The sequence below is a fragment of the Bos javanicus genome, chromosome 2 (assembly GCF_032452875.1).
Source record: "Bos javanicus breed banteng chromosome 2, ARS-OSU_banteng_1.0, whole genome shotgun sequence".
NCBI classification, from domain to species: domain Eukaryota; kingdom Metazoa; phylum Chordata; class Mammalia; order Artiodactyla; family Bovidae; genus Bos; species Bos javanicus.
In genome coordinates, this window is record NC_083869.1 from 136263928 (window position 1) to 136274664 (window position 10737).

The 10737-nt window shown below is 45.7% G+C and overlaps 1 pseudogene; it reads right to left on the minus strand.

The window, feature by feature from the left end:
* Positions 1-226: 226 nt before the first annotated feature.
* On the minus strand, positions 227-2892 carry LOC133235026 (small ribosomal subunit protein uS2-like; annotated as a pseudogene).
* Positions 2893-10737: the final 7845 nt, after the last annotated feature.

Here is a 10737-nt window from a genome sequence, read left to right on the forward strand (position 1 = left end):
GTGTGCTGCAGTCCATGGGGTCGCAAAGAGTTGGACATGACTAAGTGACTGAACAATGATAAAATATTATCTCAATTGATAATGAATGTACAGTGCATAGGGAAAGTGGGAGAAAAGCGTTTTAAAAATTGGATCAAGCTTATCTAGTAAAATTAGCAGTTGCAAATATTGTTTGAGGGAAGAACATAATGAATTATGAAATTTTCCTCTTATGTGAAAGGAAAAAAGCAAAAGTCACAGAACATTCTCATGAGTAGACACATTTATTTATTTAGAAACTGCTTATTTTCTGTGAACCAATTTCCATTTTAAGAGTTTGTGGGTTTCCGTAATGGCTCATGGTAAAGAATCCTGCCAATGCAGGAGACATGAGTTCAATCCCTGGTCCAGGAAGATCCCATGTGCCTTCAGAGGAACTAAGGCCATGAACCACAACCATCGAGCCTGTGCTCCACAGCCTGGGGGCCACAGCTCCTGAGCCCACGCTCTGCCACCACTGAAGCCTGGGGGCCCTGGGGCCCACGCTCCATAAGAAGAGAAGCCGCTGCAACCAGAAGGTCAGGCACCACAAGCAGAGAGTGCACCCTGCTCACTGCAACCAGAGCAAACCTGTGCAGCAGCAAGGACCCAGCACAGCCCCCACCCAAGAAAAGAGCCTGTGAAAGAACAGCTGAAGCCCACGCAGTGCTGTGCCTACCCATCCAGTGGCCTGAGCAGTGGGCGCTGCAGGCCAGCCTTCAGGGGGAACTGCGGAGTAGGCAGCGAGCTCGCCTGCCCGCCTGTGGACTAGACAGCACGTCAGATCCAGTAGCGTTGCACTCAGCTGCTGAAGTGACCCATTCACGGTGAAGTCCTCCTTGGTCAGAGCTTGCTCAGCTGCCACCTGCTCTTCCCTTTTAATCTCTTCAGAATCTGCAGACGTAGAGATCAGGCACGACCTCCCAAGAGTGTTCACAGGAAAGGATGCCGCGCATGGGCAGAACTTCCAGGGTGAGCATCCGCCGAGTCAGACCCACGGACTGAGCTCCCTGGTTGCCGGGAATGGGTGGTCTCCAGAGTGCAGAGGAGAGTCCGTGTCACACAGACCGATGGTAAGAAGTTCACATACATGCCTCTGGGAGAGGCTGGCGGTCAGCCCAGGGATCGTAACTACCAGGAGTCTTAGCTCCTGGAAGCTGCCTGGGTCTGGTTAGTGGAGGCTCCAGGAGCGAAGCGGCAGCAAACTGCAGCTCAGCTCGCTGGCGAAGGTTCCTGGAGGACGCAGCAGGGACAGTAGCTGGGTTTTCAGTGGCAACGATGGCATGAGCTGCCTACAGAAGCTTCTCCCAGGTTCTCTTCGGATTCCTAATGTGGACGCCGCCACTTTTCCTTCTGTAGATGTACTGCTCCATTGGGAAGTAAAGGTTGGTGCCACCTAAGAGGGCCCCTGCTGCAAGGAACGTGATGACGTCGTCCTTCATTTGCCGGACAGCAAGGACCCAGGATAAAGTAAAAGTTTCACTTCACTTTATGACAAGAATCCAGACAGTGCCGTATGGACCACTGTCTGGGTAGTGTGGGAAAAGCCTGAGAAGATGTTTTAGAGAAGCCAGATAATCTTTCTGGTAAAACAAAGTTGACTTTCATTCAGTTTGTAGAAATAAAGCTGTGAGTTTTGTTCTTTAGAGGTTTAAAATTTTTTGTAACGTCTTGGCATTTCTGAGAAACTTACAATACATGTACAAGGCTCAAGAACCTAAAAATATAAAATAGTTCATATTCCATTGTTCTTCCTACCCCCTCCCTTCTTGTCAAGTCCTTGCTGCTTCCACAGTCAGCCACGTTTTTGTTTCTCAGGGATAGCTTTCAGAGGTGTATTTTTTTTTCTTCTAAGTATTTATTTGGCTGTGCCTGTGGGACCTTTTCCATGAGAACTCTTATCTGTCGCATGTGGGTTCTAGTTTCCTGACAAGGGATTGAACTCAGGCCCCTACAATGATAGTGCAGAGTCTTAGCCCCTGGATCAGGAGAGACGGCCCAGAATGTCATTTTATGGATACACAAGCAACTATGAATATCTATTTCTTCTTCACTCCACATGTGGTGCTAATGGTAAAGAACCCACCTCCCTATGCAGGAGACATAAGGGACTCAGATTCAATCCCTGGGTCTGGAAGATCCTCTGGAGCAGGAAATGGCAACCCACTCTAGTATCCCTGCCTGGAGAATCGCCATGAGCAGAGGAGCCCGGTGGGCTACAGTCCATAATGTCAGAAAATGTCGGACGTGACTGAGTGACTGAGCACAACCACATTTAAAACCATAAATGCTCACATACTGTGCACAATGTTTTATGGTATCTTGCTTATATTCAGCTGACACTATCTTGGGGAATATTCTCTCTTGGGACACTATTTTCCACCAATCAGTCCACTGAATAGATGATGTACTATAATACGCTTTACTGGTCCACGTTGGAATAAACACTAATATAAAATGACATCTTGACATCACAATAAACAATGTAATGCATAACCTTAGCCTAATTTATTCCATTGCAGGAAAATGTATCAATTTCTAATGCATTAGGAATTTCTACAAATCTAATGGACTTGTAGCCTGAAGTATTTCCAACTGAAATATAGCATCTGATAGGATGTTGCTCATAAACTAGCATGTTGCTGGATTCCCCCACCCCCACCCACCTGAGGAGCTATGCAATGATCATTTCTCTTCCCTTAAGACTCAACCTCTCCTCTTGCAGATTTCTCCCTGGTCTGTTTTTAAAAACATTCTCCAACCTCTTCTTCCATTGTGACTTCTCTATAATCTGCTCTTCTTAGCACTGTCCTTCATTCGCATGCCTTCATTGCCTGGTCTGGTCTCTACCTGCCATCTGAATATTGCCCATCATTGCTCCACCCACTCCCTGGAAATGGTATCAATATGGCCAGATAGATGATTGAGTATAGAAAAATGTTTCATGGATGATATTGAATCACTGAGCCTGGATGAGAAGGAGACATCCACAGGGGAGTCTAAGGTAGCTGGGGAAGAAGGAGAATTTAGGTTTTATCTGTGGTCTTCACTCAGGGGAAGATGCTACAGGGCCCACCAGGGAAGGAGAAGTCAGAGTCAGAGGTTAATACTTGGGAGGTGGTGTCCAGAAATTCCAGCAAGAACTCTGGAGAGAAGAGTGAGGGAGAGCGCCTGCTGTGAGGCTGCTGTGAGTGTGGGGCAGGGACACACATGGGGCAGCAGAGAAAGGAGCAGGAAGGTGATAACAGGCTTCCCAAGGGAGGGAGGGTGTCACGGTGATAGTGATGTGCACAGAGTCACACATGTCACGGAGATGAGGGAGGATGAAAAAGAGCCAGCGAGAGGGGAGAGGGCGGGTGCAACTAATACATCCTGTACGCTGTTTCCTGAGAGGCCAAGAGCAGAGGCCGAGAGAGAGGCTGAGCCAGAGCACAGGACACAATGAAGGAGACATCAGTTCAGTTGCTCAGTCATGTCCGACTCTTTGCAACCCCATGAATCGCAGCATGCCAGGCCTCCCTGTCCATCACCAACTCCCGGAGTTCACTGACACTCACATCCATCGAGTCAGTGATGCCATCCAGCCATCTCATCCTCTGTGGTCCCCTTCTCCTGCCCCCAATCCCTCCCAGCATCAGGGTCTTTTCCAATGAGTCAACTCTTCGCATGACATAAACATAAAAGTTGATAAATAAAAACATCGGTGTTCGAGTCAAGATTTTGATAAAACGCTCTTTTAAGGAATACAATTGGGATTTTAAGGAACTCCTTTTAAGGAATATAGAAATAAAATTGCAGGTGAGATATTAACTCTTAGATGATGATTCACAAGAATGACTCCCCTGTCTAAAGAGTGACACCATCAGAAGCAATTCTGTGCAGAGGTGAGCGGGGAGACGGCACAGCACAGTGGTGGAGACACGTGGTCAATGGAGACGCTGGGCCTTCACGGGAGGAGGGGGTTCCTGTAGACCCCACACGCTGGTGTGCTGAGAACATTGAGCAGGAGTTACTTGAGCCATTGAGAGTCACTGTACTTGAAGAGGTTTTTGTTTACATATAATTTTATTTCCTTTTGGCTGCCCTGGGTCTTCTTTGCTGCCTGCAGGCTCTCTCCACTTGTAGCGAGCAGGGCCTGTGCTCTAGTTGGGTGGCTGGGCTTCCCACTTTGGTGGTTTCTCTTGCTGTGGAGTGCTGGGCCCTAGAATGCCTGGGCTCAGTCTTTGCAGTGTACAGACTTAATTTCTCTGTGACATGTGGGATCTTCTGGGGACCAGAGATCGAACCAGTGTCCCCTGCCCTGCAAGTAGATTCTTAACCACTGGACCACCAGGGAAGCCCCTGTACTTGAAGTTTTCATTTGAGCTACCTAAAACATGATAAAAGTGATCTCAGCAAAAGGGGGAAGGAGCAGTGAGCACACAGCCTGCCTTCCACCAAAGAGAGCCTGCTGGGTTTGCACAGACCCCTTTCCGTTTCTGAATCGCAGTTGTCATTTACTCATTTCCTCTTTCTCCACCTGAAACCCACACATGTCTTAAATTCTCCAAGCAATCTTCCTGGTGGCTTTCTTCCATGGAAGTAGAATTTCTAGGCAAAAGATTCTGTGCAATCTTTCTATGTGAATATCAGAAGAAGGTGAACATTTTGTTTGAGGTTTTGGTTCTGGAAATTCAGAATTAAATATGTTTCAGCTCACATTGGCCAAACGTGCTGTACCTGGCCTCAGCCTCCTGTATTTTAGTTGGCTCACTGGTGTCATTAAGGTCCTGGGATCCCTCTAGCCCCTCAACTACTGCATCCGCCTCCTACGGCCTGGCAAAAAAAGGCTCTCTGGTACCATTAAGATCCCTGTTGATTGCGGATCCTCTGATCTTGCTGGTGCCTTGACTTGCTGCAGCTTCCTAAGTCCTTACCTAGGATTTGTTGGCATAAAGTTCAACCAGGAAAAACAGAAAACAAAACCTGTTTTAATGTGTCTCTTGATATTTGGTTTTGTTTTTACATTTGCAAGAGCAAAACAGAGAAAATGAAGCAAAAGTTACTTTCAAACATATATGGTTACCTGATTTAGAATTACTGATTCAAAGAGTGTCTGTAAAAATAAAATGTGACTTCCACTTCCAGCTTTAAGAGGAACAGTATCTGAACTTCCTCACCTGGCACTGGTAATTAGAAAGCTGAACAAAATACTCGGAACAACTGTTTTCAGATCCTGGACAGCAGGCCATGCAGGACTAAGTTCCTAGAGTGAAGATGCATGCACAAATGCATCTGATGGCTCCCGGCTGTCTGCCTTCAGGCAATTTCCATGCTGCAGGTACAGGGAGGGGAACCCAGGTGCAGCCCAGCAAAGCCCTGATCTGAGAACACAGGTGAGCCAGGGAGGCACAGAAGATGATATGTGTGGGGCAGGGGATTGAAAAGAAACAGCTACTCAGACAGAAAGAATGATTCCAAGTGCTTAATGGGCCCACTGAGTCTCTGCCATCTGATCACACACAGGTGAAATTCCACAAGGATGAGCAGGAACAACTTTTGAGGAAAGAATGATTACTGGAGATCTATGCATTGAGTGGGACTGGATGCCATGATCTTAGTTTTCTGAATGTTGAGCTTTAAGCCAACCTTTTCACTCTCCTCTTTCAATTTCATCAAGAGGCTCTTAATTCTTCTTCACTTTCTGCCATAAGGGTGGTGTCATCTGAATATCTGAAGTTGTTGATATTTCTCCTGGCAATCTTGATTTCAGCTTGTGCTTCATCCAACCCAGCGTTTCTCATGATGGACTCTGCACATAAGTTAAATAAGCACAGTGACAATATACAGCCTTGAAGTACTCCTTTTCCTATTTGGAACCAGTCTGTTGTTCCATGTTCAGTTCTAACTGTGGCTTCCTACAGGTTTCTCAAGAGGCAGGTCAGGTGGTCTGGTATTCCCATTTCTTTCAGAATTTTCCACAGTTTGTTGTGATGCACACAAAGGCTTTGACATAATGTTTTTATGGAACTCTCTTGCTTTTTTGATGATCCAGGGATGTTGGCAATTTGATCTCTGGTTCCTCTGCCTTTTCTAAAATCACCTTGAACTTCTGGAAGTTCACGGATCATGTATTGCTGAAGCCTGGCTTGGGAATGTTGAACATTACTAGTGTGTGAGATGAGTGCAATTGTGCGGTAGTTTGAGCACTCTTTGGCATTGCCTTTCTTTGGGATTGGAATGAAAACTGACCTTTTCCAGTCCTGTGGCCACTGCCGAGTTTTCCAAATTTGCTGGCATATTGAGTGCAGCACTTTCACAGCATCATCTTTTAAGATTTGAAATAGCTCAACAAATAGTTGGAGAAACAGTGGAAACAGTGGCTGACTTTTATTTTGGGGGCTCCCAAATCACCACAGATTGTGATTGCAGCCATGAAATTAAAAGATGCTTATTCCTTGGAAGGAAAGTTGTGACCATCTTAGATAGCATATTAAAAAGCAGAGACAGTACTTTGCCAACAAAAGTCCATCAAAGCTATGGTTTTTCCAGTGGTCATGTATGGATGTGATAGTTGGACTATAAAGAAAGCTTAGCACAGAAGTATAGATGCTTTTGAACTGTGGTGTTGGAGAAGATTCTTGAGAGTTCCTTGGACTGCAAGGAGGTCCAACCCTGGGTGTTCATTGGAAGGACTGATGCTGAAGCTGAAACTCCAAAACTTTGGCCACCTGATGTGAAGAGCTGACTCATTAGAAAAGACCCTGATGCTGGGAAAGATTGAGGGCAGGAGGAGAAGGGGACGACAGAGGATGAGATGGTTGGATGTCATCACCAATTCAATGGACATGAGTTTGGGTGAACTCAGGGAGTTGCTGATGGACAGGGAAGCCTGGCGCACTGCGGTTCATGGGGTTGCAAAGAGTCAGACACGAGTGAGCAACTGAGGTGAACTGAACTGAATGCATTGAATAATGTCCAACATTCATGTGGGGCTGAGAATCCTCAGCAGCCAGAGTGAAGGAACCTCCTTGAACATGTGGGGCATTCAACTGAGACAGAAAATGCATGTATTAGAGCTGAAACTAAAAAAAAAAAAAAAGAGAGAGAGAGATGAAACTAATCACAAGCCTTAAAATAAAGGGCATATAGAATTGTACTAACAAACCTTAGCAATAATCATCAAAAGTGTCTGTTATAAAAGTAATCATTTCCTACTAGGAAAAAGCAAAATGAACACTTTCTGAAAACATACAAAGAAAACAAATCAAAAGACATTTCTATAGCCCAGGAAACTTCAAGACACTTTAGGGGTCCTGTGTCAGACAGCAGGTCCGATGTATATTTCATATTATCTCATACCCATCCACAAAATAAATATAAACCCCTTTATATACACTGCAAATATGCTAGAATATTTAAGAAATTGACTACTTTCTGGAAAAATATGAATTCTCAAGACCAATATTTAAAGCAGCTATAAGAAAAGAAAAATAAGCAAGGAAGGCTATAAAATAAATTTTTCAAGAATTACTTCTGAAAATCATGTGAAGGCTATGCAAGCAAAGAACAACTGACTACAAAAGCACCACATAATTTTAGAGAATCAAGAATAGAGGAACAGAAGAAATCTGTATTTTGTGAACATAATTTAACCCTGATAGGAGTCGGACACAACTGAGTGACTTCACTTTCACTTTTCACTTGCGTGCATTGGAGAAGGAAATGGCAACCCTCTCCAGTGTTCCTGCCTGGAGAATCCCAGGGATGGAGAAGCCTGGTGGGCTGCCATCTATGGGGTCGCACAGAGTTGAAGCAACTTAGCAGCAGCAGCAGCATGAGAACTTGACATAAGTGACATAAAACAAAATGACACACCAATTTTACCTACTATTCTTGGTCTCCTAATCCATTAAATGCTCATTAATGATATATGAATCATTGCAGAGAAATTCTCCATCTCTAAAAAAACTTAGGTTTCCTCACAATTTTTGTTCCTTTAAAGGAAGTCAAGCTGTACAGTCTAAGAAGTGCTTGCTCCAGAAGATGTGGAATATATATACAATGGAAAATTACTCAGTCATAAAATCAAATGAAATAATGCCATTTGTAGCAACATGGATGAACATGGTGATTTCACTTTAAGTGAAGTAAGTCAGACAGAAAGAGACAAGCATCGTATGACATCACACATGTGGAATATTGAAGAATGATACAGGTGAACTTATTTACAAAGCAGAGGTAGAGTCACAGACATAGAAAACATGCTTATGGTTACCTAAGAGGACACGGGGGTGTGGGGAGAGGTGAGTCAGGAGTTTGGGGTCAGTATGCACACACTGCTGTATGCACACCAGGTGACACAAGGAGCTGCTGTGTAGTGAGGGAGCTGTACTCAGTATCTTGTGACGACCTGTAACGGGAAAGAATCCGGAAGAATATATAGTCGCTCAGTCGTGTCCAGCTCTTTGGGACTCCAGGGCCTGTACCTGCCAGGCTCCTCTCAAAGGAGGGATCACAAGGAGCTGGACACAACAGAGGGACTAACCACACAAGTCCTACTCTGCTCGTTCTCAGCCAACTTGGACAAAGACAGGACGCCTTGTCAGCACTGCAGTAAGTTCTGCTCTAAGATGCCTGCCCTGTAGGGAACAATTTGAACATATTCTGAACTTCAGTTGTGCTTGCAAGTAATTTTGTCAGGAGAAAGAGTTGGTGAAAGAAAGCACAGCTGACCCAGAGGAAACTAACCAGGCGGGAAAACACAGAACACAAGCTTAACACACAATAAACATTAAACTGACTGAGGACATTGCGGGAAGTGTCCTAGTTCATTCTCCATTTGTCCACACTTAATTGAGTGTGCTCAGTTAAGACACTCTGTGTCTAGAGTGCGCTGTCATTCTTGGCTAATTTAAAATATAGTGTATTAATAGGAAATTGGAGGCATAATAAGGCAAACAGATCAGGAGATGACTGTCATCGAGAAGAGAGTTGATGACTTTAAGTTCCCAAGAGGAGGGACAGGCCACACCACTGGGCCACACGGGAAAGGATCGGCCTTGTCCGGAGAGGGAGGGAGGGGAACTCAGCACAGGGGCCTTGACTGTGACTCCTCAGGAGGGAACAGTGAGCTGGGTGCGCAGGCTCAGGACTGGCTGGTGCGCGTGATGTTAGCGGCCATCCTCGGTGTCTGGCTCTGGGTGACAAGGGAAGGGGACAGTGGCCCGGAGCGCAGCTTAAATGTCACCTCCTCAGAGACACGTCCCCGTGTGCATCTGCGGTGACAGCTCCCCCATGTCTCCTACCCTTACCACCTCGATCCTTCACAGCACCAGGGCTGCCCCTGTCTGCACCCGCTGGGGCTCATCACCCATTCATCCTCGGGCCCCAGGACTCTTCTCCTCCCCGCCCCTCTCTGCCCCAGCCCCCCATCCTGCTGTGCCATTTCCCGCCCTTCACTTCATGGAGCTGATTCTTCTACAAGCTGTTCTGTTTATTCCTTGTCTGGTTCCACAGTGTCAGCTTTGCGGGAGCAGCAGAATCCTTTCTTTTTAAAGTGTGGTGGTCTTCTGTTTTACTCTCCTCTTGAATGTCAAGGACTGTGAGGTGTCGTGGCTGGGTCCCTGCCCCCAGCACAGGCCTGGCACAGAGCACATGCGCTCTCAGCATTTGGGGAAGAACCAGCAGTGGTAAGCCTTGTTGCTGCCCCTCAGGGGACTGTTAAAAACAAGACAACAGCCCCAGAGGAGTTGCTTAGTTAGGAACCATGCTAGCAAAATAGACGACGTAAATGCAGTTTTGGCTCTTCCAGAAATGAACTCTTGAACCAGTCAGCCAGGAATCTTCTGATTATCACTAGTTAAGTCATCTGCCTGAGAAAACTTTCCAGCCTCTATTGGAAAGTAACCTCACAGTAACCACTTGGATTCTTTGCCCAGTACAACTTCCTTGTTCCTGATCCCTTATGCCTATAAAAGTCTTTTATTTTGTGCAACTCCTCAGAGTTTCTAACTGCTAAATTGGATGCTGCCTGACTCATAAATCTTTAAATAAAGGCACTAAGATTTTAAAATTTTACTCAGTTGAATTTTATTTTAATAGGGCATATAGCTTATTTTGGAGAAGGCAATGGCATCCCACTCCAGTACTCTTGCCTGGAAAATCCCATGGATGGAGGAGCCTGGTGGGCTGCAGTCCATGTGGTCGCTAAGAGTCGGACATGACTGAGCGACTTCACTTTGATTTTTCAAATGGCAACCCACCCCAGTGTTCTTGCCTGCAGAACACTGCAGGAAGTGTCATAAGACGTATATCCCTGGGACATGCAGGAAGTGTCATATGTGACGCATATCCCTGGGACACGCATCACAAGAGGGCATGTCCCAGGGATGGAGAGCCTGGTGGGCTGCCGTCTATGGGGCCGCACAGAGTTGGACACGACTGAAGTGACTTAGCAGCAGCATAGCTTATTTTAAGATTATATTTGGCTTTTAAGAGATTGTTATAGATTCAATTGAACTTACTATGAACGATGTCGGATTCAGGATCTCCGAAGAAGATTTAGCTTCAGGACCAGGGACCAGGATTGATCACTCAAGAGCGTTTGTGTAGCAGAGTTTTATGACAGTGGGAAAAGGTCAGAGAAAGCTTCTGACATGGACAGCAGAAGGGGGTGGGGAGTGCCCCATTGCTAGTGTTAGCAAGGGATGTATATACTCTTTAAATTAGTTTCTACAT